Raw genomic sequence first — 9,209 nt, forward strand, 5'->3', positions numbered from 1 at the left:
TAAGGCACACCTATACCAGTTATCCCTATACTAGTGATCACTGAAACCATTACCATATTCATTCAACCAATGGCATTAGCTGTGCGATTAACAGCCAAGATTAGAGCTGGTCACCTACTAATGCATTTAATCAGAGGAGCCACACTAGTACTATCAACTATTAGTCTTCCCATAGCTTCAGTCACTCTCATTATTCTAATCTTACTAACCATTCTTGAATTCGCTGCAGCCCTTATTCAGGCTTATGTCTTCACACTACTAGTAAGCCTTTATCTATATGAAAACACGTAATGACCCATCGAGCACATGCCTACCATGTAGTCAAAAAGAAAGAAAACATAAAAGCCCTTGACCACTATCAGGAGCTCTCTTAGCTCTCAGAATACATTTGGCCTGGCCATGTGATTTCACTTTAACTCTATCACTCTTTTAACCCTAGGCCTGCTAACCAACACACTATGTACCAATGATGACCTGACATCCGAGAAAGTGCATTTCAAAGCCACCACATAATGATTGTCCAGAAAGGCCTCCAATGTGGAATGATTCTATGTATTATCTCAGAAGTATTCTTCTTCACTGGTTTCTTCTGGACATTCTACCACCCTAGTCCAGCCCCAACTCCAGAATTGGGACACCGACCCCTAACAGGCATTCTTCCCCTCAACACATTAGAAGTACCCCTCTTGAATACATCCGTATTACTTACATCAGCGGTTTCCATTACTTGGGCTCACCACAGCCAGATAGAAGGTAGTCAAAAGCAGATAATTCAAACACTATCCATCACAATTACCGGAGGTATTTACTTCACTCTCCTACAAATCTCAGAATATTGTGAGGCCCCTTTTGCTGTCTCTGATAGAATCTATGGCTCAACATTCGTTATAGCCACAGGCTTTCATGGACTTCACGTTATTATTGGACCATTTCACACTATCTGCCTCCTCCACCAATTAAAATTCCACTTTACCACCACTTTGAAGCCACGTGTGATACTGACACTTTGTAGAAGTAGTATGACAATTCTTACTGCCTAACCTTTTGGTATAGACCAGGCATCCCCAAACTTTTTACACAGGGGGCCAGTTCACTGTCCCTCAGACCGTTGGAGGGCCGCCACATACTGTGCTCCTCTCACTGACCACCAGTGAAAGAGGTGCCCCTTCCTGAAGTGTGGCAGAGGCCCAGATAAATGGCCTCAGGGGGCTGCATGTGGCCCGCGGGCCGTAGTTTGGGGACGCCTAGTATAGACAGTATCATTGACTTCCAATTAATTAGTTTCGATAATATCCTAAAGAGAGTAACTAACTTGACACTAGCCCTAGTAACTGACACCTTACAGGCTCTATTACTAGTAATAATTACATTTTGGTTCCCACAACTTAATATTTATATAGAAAAATCTATGCCCTATGAATGTGTATTTGACCCCATAACCTCCAGCTGCCCATAATATATTGATAAATCATTTTTTATTAATATATTTCACTTCCTAAACAAAATACATCATTTATATAGGACAAAAAAAATCACTGATCACAGTATTTCTGATTATAGAAATACATCTTAAAAGCAAAAACCTGAGAAATTAGATAAAATTACACACATAAAGTAGAATGATTTATAATCCTTTGGATATATACCCAGTAATGGGAATGCTGGGTCAAATGGGATTTCTACTTTTAGGTCATTGAGGAATTGCCACGATGATAGACTGGATAGGGAAAATGTGGTACATATATACCATGGAATATTACGCAGCCATCAAACGATGAGTTCACGTCCTTTGTAGGGATATGGATGAACCTGGAAACCATCATTCTCAGAAAACTGACACAAGAGCAGAAAATCAAACACCTCATGTTCTCACTCATAGGCAGGTGTTGAACAATGAGAACACATGGACACAGGGAGGGGAGCACTACACACTGGGGTCCGTTAGGGGGAAATGGGGGAGGGATGGGGGTGGGGAGGTGGGAAGAGATAGCATGGGGAGAAATGACGGATATAGGTGAGGGAGAGGAAGGCAGAAAACCACACTGCCATGTGTGTACCTATGCAACAATCTTGCATGTTCTTCACATGTACCCCAAAACCTAAAATGTAATAAAAAAAATAAAATAATAAAATAAAGAATTTGGAGCTAATAAATCTTAGCATTGTTAATTTGCCAATTAAAGTGCAAAGAATAACTGCCAAAGAATATTAAAGTATGAAAAGTTTAAAACTTCAGTCCCTAACACCTTTTCACCTGTTAAAGAAAAATGAAATAAAATTTATGTTTTATTGCCTCTTTTCATTGGCTAAAGTTTACAGTGCTATACAGTCAACTTTTTAAAATACTGTGACTGATGAAACTTAACATTCGTTATTATTTTAATATGTACCCACTCACTTGATTTAAACAAAGATGGTGTTTTTAAATCACTTTTCTTGCTATCTATCCACATGTATTCCATTCCTGAGCCCTGTCATTATATATTTTTGTATCTTATCTGAAAACTTATTTTTGTTATATGTCATGAAAAAATTCATGTAGACTTCCACAGATTGTTTTGAGCTTAGTTCAGCAGTCATAGTAAATGGTATGAATTCCAAGAATTCATTTACTAGTAGCTCACAAAAGTTTTTGTCTCATTAACACTTTAAAAGCTTAAATAATGTTAAAGATCCCAAAGCCCGTTGTCATCAGAAAAAAAAAAAAATTTAAGTATTAGGAAGTTGTCAAGTTAAAGGTGGCAGATAAAATTTATGAAAAATTTTAGTTTTTGCTCAAAACTTGAATTTTGTTATTTTCCTCGTTGCAGACACGCTGTGTTCATTAATAGTAAAATGTCTGCCAAATACCCAAAACTAAATAACCCTAAAATGTCAGTCGTTCTGTGAAGTAAAACAAATGTTGCATGGAAAAATCTTCTAGTTCTGTTCACATCTTAAATACCCGAACACCTGCTTTTTCTTAGGATAATCTTTATACTTTTGTATCTAGTAAAAATGCTTTATGTGTACTTCCCATTTCATTATATAGACTATTTTAAAATATGTAATTAGATATCAGAATTTAATGAAATATTTTTTCCTGCTTCCTCAAGAACATTCTTAAGCAAACAAGTCTTTGTTTTGTTTTGAGGAATGTGTGAGCACTTGTGTCCATGTGCTCCATGTGCGATTGGTTTGCTAGGGCACGGTGTGAAGTCTTCCAGTCTAGCAGCCCAGTTTGGTGTAACTGGCATGATTCATGCCAAGAAATCAGCAGTTTTATTCTAGCTTTGCTTTGTAATGTCAGCATAGATGTGAACATAATTTAAAAAGCAAAAATCTATTGGTATTATAAAAATGGATTTGACTTCTCATATCGCCTGAAAGGATCTGACAAACTTTCAGGGGTATTTGGAGCACACTTGGAAAACCTGTGTCATGAGTCATGATGTACTTTAATAACTGCAATGTATGGACTTATTGTACTTGATCGACTTGGTTTTGATATATCTATTACATTGCTCTGAGGTTTTTTCCTCTCAAATATTTAATAGTTGTACATTTTTCAAACTTTTATTACTAATGTATTTTTCTCTAATTTCTCACATGTACTTGAAATAATTAGCTATGATAAAATAGACCAACTGTAGTCAATTAAATGGTGTGACATGTGTGCGTGTCAAATCACTCCCTTTAGCAATTTAATATTTTTAATTTTTAATCTGTTTTCCAAAGTATACAAACAATAAGAAGCACAAGCGTGTAGTTTGGTTTAACAAATGTATACTTGTCTGTAACTGCCACCATAATCAATATCTAAAACATTTTCTTGGGCCTGGTGCAGAGGCTCATGCCTATAATTCTAGCACTTTGGAAGGCCAAGGTGAACTGAAAGCTTGAGAGCAGGAATTTGAGAACAGCCTGGGCAACATGGCAAGACCTCATCTCTAAAAAAAAAAAAAAAAAAAAAAAAATTGGCTAGGTGTGGTGACACACGTCTGTAGTCCAAGGTATTTGGGAGGCTGAGGAGGACGGATCATTTGGACCTGGGGGCAAGGGCTGCAGTGGCTCAAGATCATGCCACTATACTCCAGCTTATATGACAGAACAAGATCCTGTATCGAAGAAAAAAATACATACATATATATATAAATTTCTATTATAGAGACAGGGTCTTGCTATGTTACCCAGGCTGGTCTCAAACTCCTGGTCTCAAGCAATCCTCCTGCTGCAGCCTCCCAAATTATTCGGATTATGGGTGTGAGCCACTAGGGCCGGGCTAAAACATTTTCATCACCTAAGAAAAATCCTGTGAGATACCCCACCCTTAGCCCCAGCAGTCAATGGTCTGATACATCTCACTGTACATAAATGTCTTTGTGAGCCAAATAAACCTTTCCTTTATAAACTACCCAGCCTCAGTATTCCTTTATTAAAATGCAAAATAATATAACTCACTTAGGATAATGACTGCCAGCTGCATCCATGTTGCCTCAAAGGATATAATTTTATTCTTTTTTACAGGTGTGTAGGATCTCATGGTGTATATGTATCACATTTTCTTTATCTAATCTGCCATTGATGGGCATTTAGGTTGATTCCATGTCTTTGCTATTGTGAATAGTGCTGCAAGGAACATACACTTGTGTCTTTTTTCTAGAATGATTTACTTTTATTTGGTATTTTCCTAATTGAGGTTTGCTTAGCTTTTATATGTCTATATTAATAATTTTATTCAAACTAGTAAAAATTTGTCCATACATCGCCCTTCATTTTTATTTTGTAACATTTTCAACTCTTATCTTTTTGGAACCATGATTACACTAATGCTAGATCAAGTAATATTTTTCTACATTGTACTTTAAGTTCTGGGGTACATGTGCAGATCTTGCAGGATTGTTGCATAGGTACAAACACGCCATGGTGGTTCACTGCTTCCAACCCCCCGGTCACCTATATCAGGCATTTCTCCTAATATTATCCCTCCCCAACCTCCTCACCCCCAGTTGTCCCTCTGCTACCCCCCACCCCCACAACAGACCCCAGTGTGTGATGTTCCCCTCCCTGTGCCCATGTGTTCTCATTGCTCAACACCCGCCTATGAGTGAGAACATATGGTGTTTGGTTTTCTGTTCTTGTGTCAGTTTGCTGAGAATGATAGTTTCCACATTCGTCCATATACCTAAAAAGGACATCAACTCATCCTTTTTTATGGCTGCATAGTATTCCATGGTGTATATGTGCCACCTTTTCTTTATCCAGTTTATCATTGATGGGCATTTGGGTTGATTCCAGGTCTTTGCTATTGTAAACAGTGCTGCAGTGAACATAAGTGTGCACGTGTCTTTATAATAGAATGATTTATAATCCTTTGGGTATACACCCAACAATGGAATTGCTGCGTCAAATGGAATTTCTATTTCTAGGTCCTTGAGGAATCGCCACACTGTCTTCCACACTGGTTGAACTAATTTACACTCCCACCAACAGTGTAGAAGTGTTCCTATTTCTCCACATCCTCTCCACCATCTGTTGTCTCCAGATTTTTTAATGATCACCAGTCTAACTGGCGTAAGATGTTATCTCAATGTGGTTTTGATTTGCATTTTTCTAATGATCAGTGATGTTGAGCATTTTTCCATATGTTTGTTGGCCTCATGAATGTCTTTTTAAAAAAAAAACTGTTCATAATAAAATCTGTTTGCAACAAACCCACAGCCAACATCATACTGAAGGGGCAAAAACTGGAAGGATTCCCTTTGAAAACTGGCACTAGACAGGGATGCCCTCTCTCATCATTCCTATTCAATATAGTATTGGAAATTCTAGCCAGAGCAATCAGGCAAGAAAAAGAAATAAAGGGTATTCAATTAGAAAAAGAGGAAGTCAAGTTGTCTCTATTTGTAGATGACAATATTGTGTATTTAGAAGACCCCATTGCCTCAGCCCAAAATCTCCCTAAGCTGACAAGCAACTTCAGCAAACTCTTAGGATACAAAATCAATGTGCAGAAATCACAAGCATTCCTATACCTCAATAACAGACGTATAGTTTTCTATAAAGGTACTTGAGGGGCTCTTCACTTAACTTCCATCATTTTTTTCCATTCTTCAGATAGGACACTTCCTACTGATGTCTTTTCAAGTTTGCTGTTCTTTTCTTCTGCCATTTTGAATAATGTAATCAGCATGTGCAGTGAGTTTTAAATTTTTATTACATTTTTAGTCCAGATTTTTAATTTGAATGGTTTTTGTTTCTCTGATGAGGTTTACTTTATTCTCTCATTATAACCATATTTTTTTTCTTTAAATCTTTAAATCAACATACTTACATGGCCATCTTGGATTCAGTTTCCATGAATGGCTTTTCTCCTTGACTGCAGGTCAAGTATTTCTTTTTATTTGCATTTGTAACAAGTATTGATTACTTATGCATAATGATCATACTGAACATTATGTATGATATGGTATAAACAGGCTGAATTGTTAACTTTCTCTGATGGGTTTTAATTTTAGTTCCGATAGGCATTTATTTACTAGTTGATTACTTTAAATTTCTGTCTGCTTGTATTTAAGTCTCATTAGGACAAATATGTGGAAAGCCCAAAGTATTTTCCCAGCCAGTCTCACTTACTAAAACTCAACTTCAAAATTCTCTCTCCCTTTTTTCATAATTTGATTTTTTATTAGGAGTGACCATTCTATTGTCACAGTTTGATGTCTTCCAGAGTTAACAAAGTCATTTCACTCTGGCTGGTTCACTTTATCATCTCTCAGCACTACTTACCTTCTATGATCTCTCCTCCCGTCTACCCCTTTAGCAATCATTCTCTGGTGTGCCTCTCATAGTGTCTGAAAATGCACTGCCCACCTTACAGATAGAACTCATGATGGACAGGTTAATCCACACAAAGCCTTCTGCATCCTCTCCTGTGTGCAGATTTCTCTTCTCTGGAATCCCATCTTGTAGATTCCAGCTTTTTCAGAAATCCTGTAATCTATTTTCATAAGGTCAAAGAGAGTATTCTGTTTGAGCTCTAGCTTCTTGTACTAGAGTCAAGAAGTTGCCCACACAGTGAGCTATACATTGACACTGGGATTCACTTGGTGAGTTTCTCTTTAATAATGTATAGCAGTCATACTTTATGCCTATTGTCCAAAGCCTGTAAACTAGTACCTCATACATTTTGTCTGTTTATTTTTAATTATGAAAATAGGGCTAATCCAGTACCACTAATTTCACCATTATAAAAATAAGTTTGCTTGGATCCTTGTGATTTTATAAACATTTCATAGTAAGTTGGAAATGGAAAAACAAATTCCATCTTAAATGGGGACTCAACTTGTAGATTCTTAATTTAAAATAAAAGCACAAGAAGGAACAAAATACTGAAACTCACTAAGACAAAAATTAGATATCAGATAAGCCTTAGACTCTCTGGTTTCATAAGACACCTTTAGGAAAATTAGTTAACCTTTTTATTTAAAACTTACTATAATTTATATATGATATCACTGTAAACACAAGCAAAATAATTTCATTTGTTACTAAAATGATCTCATTTAGCTGGGCATGGTGCTCATGCCTGTAATCCCAGCACTTTGAGAGGTGGGTGAATCACCTGAGGTCAGGAGTTCAAGACCAGCTTGGCCAACATAGTGAAACCTCATCTCTACTAAAAATACAAAAAATTAGCTGAGCTTGGTGGTGCACCCCTGTAATCCCAGCTGCTTGGAAGGCTGAGGAGGGAGAGTTGCTTGAACCCAGGAGACAGAGGTTGCAGTGAGCTGAGATTGTGCCACTGCACTCCAGCCTGGGCAGCAGGGCGAGACTCCATCTCACAACAACAAGATGAAAATCTCATTAGATCTCATTTACTGTATGAAAAAAACTCTCCAATACTTGTACCATACATGTTTTGCACATAAAGTAACTTAGTTTCACTAACCATAAATAATTTTCACAAGAACACAGACCCAGTTGACTCTCAGCAATTAACTGAACACAGTTCTGATGTCCCCTCAAGAATAATCACTAGTAGTTTCACCAGGAATTTATTTAAAAGGATAATATGGTTTGGCTGTGTCCCCAAATCTCATCTTGAATTGTAGCCCCCATAATTCCCAAGTGTCATGGGAGGCACCCAGTGGGTGATAATTGAATCATGGGGGCAGGTCTTTCCAGTGCTGTTCTTGTGACAGCGAATAAGTCTTACAGGATCTCATGGCTTTACAAAGGGGAGTTCTGCACATGCTCTCTTTCTCTCTTTGCCTGCCACCATGGAAGACAACTTCCACCTTCTGCCATGATTGTGGCAGACATGAGAAACTGTGGGTCAGTTAAACCTCTGTATAAATTATGCAGTCTCGATATGTCTTTATTAGTAGTGTGAGAACAGACAAACACAAAAGCCATCAGCATAAAATTTCAAGGAATAAAAAAGAAGGTAGTGTACCTTAATAATCAAGAATGTGAGATTTTAATTCAAACAAAACCACCCAGAGATTTTCCACATTTACTTCTTCTGAAACACTAATCAGCAAGAAACCAAAACAATAAAACTAAAAATAAAGCGTTTCCATACAAATAAGAACAGTTTCCTAGTTGCCAATGTGTACAATTAAAACTCAGATGTCACAGATGATGCATAAGCCTTCTCTATTTTACCATCTCACATATATTTTAGCTTGTAATGATGACAATAAATTTCCACTTAATGATATCTTCTTAACAACTCAAGTTTCATCTTCAAGCTGATATTCTTTACATATTACTGCAAGTGATTCTGGCACTTCAAATTGATATATTGCTGCAACAGTCATTTGTATTTATTTTTTAAAGTTTGTACTTTTCACCCAAACAAAAGTACCAGTCATCTGAAAGCACAGATCATAAAACCCTCACGTTCATCATAGCTCAAAGGTAAACTCATCCATAAAGTATGATTTCTTGAAGCAAAATGTATTTACTAAAAGCTTTTTCATTATGTATTAGGTTGATTCTGTGGTCAAAAACTATATAAATATTTCCAGAATGACAACAGTAAGTTGTACACAAAATTTTAAAGTTTGCTTGTTGCATATTAAAGTTAAATTTATGACTGTTTCTAAATTTTCTTTCAAAAGTATCTCTGCATTTATACACTGTAGTCATCGGAAAGCTGTAGAATACACATCTGGGGGTATATTTGTTTGGTTGTTTTTTGAGATAGAGTTCTGCTCTGTCTC

At 36.9% G+C, this 9,209-nt stretch overlaps 1 pseudogene; it reads left to right on the forward strand.

The window, feature by feature from the left end:
- Positions 1 to 290: 290 nt before the first annotated feature.
- On the forward strand, positions 291 to 1,040 carry LOC141580898 (cytochrome c oxidase subunit 3-like; annotated as a pseudogene).
- The last annotated feature ends 8,169 nt before the right edge of the window (positions 1,041 to 9,209 follow it).

Source organism: Saimiri boliviensis, chromosome 13, assembly GCF_048565385.1.
Source record: "Saimiri boliviensis isolate mSaiBol1 chromosome 13, mSaiBol1.pri, whole genome shotgun sequence".
Taxonomy (NCBI): domain Eukaryota; kingdom Metazoa; phylum Chordata; class Mammalia; order Primates; family Cebidae; genus Saimiri; species Saimiri boliviensis.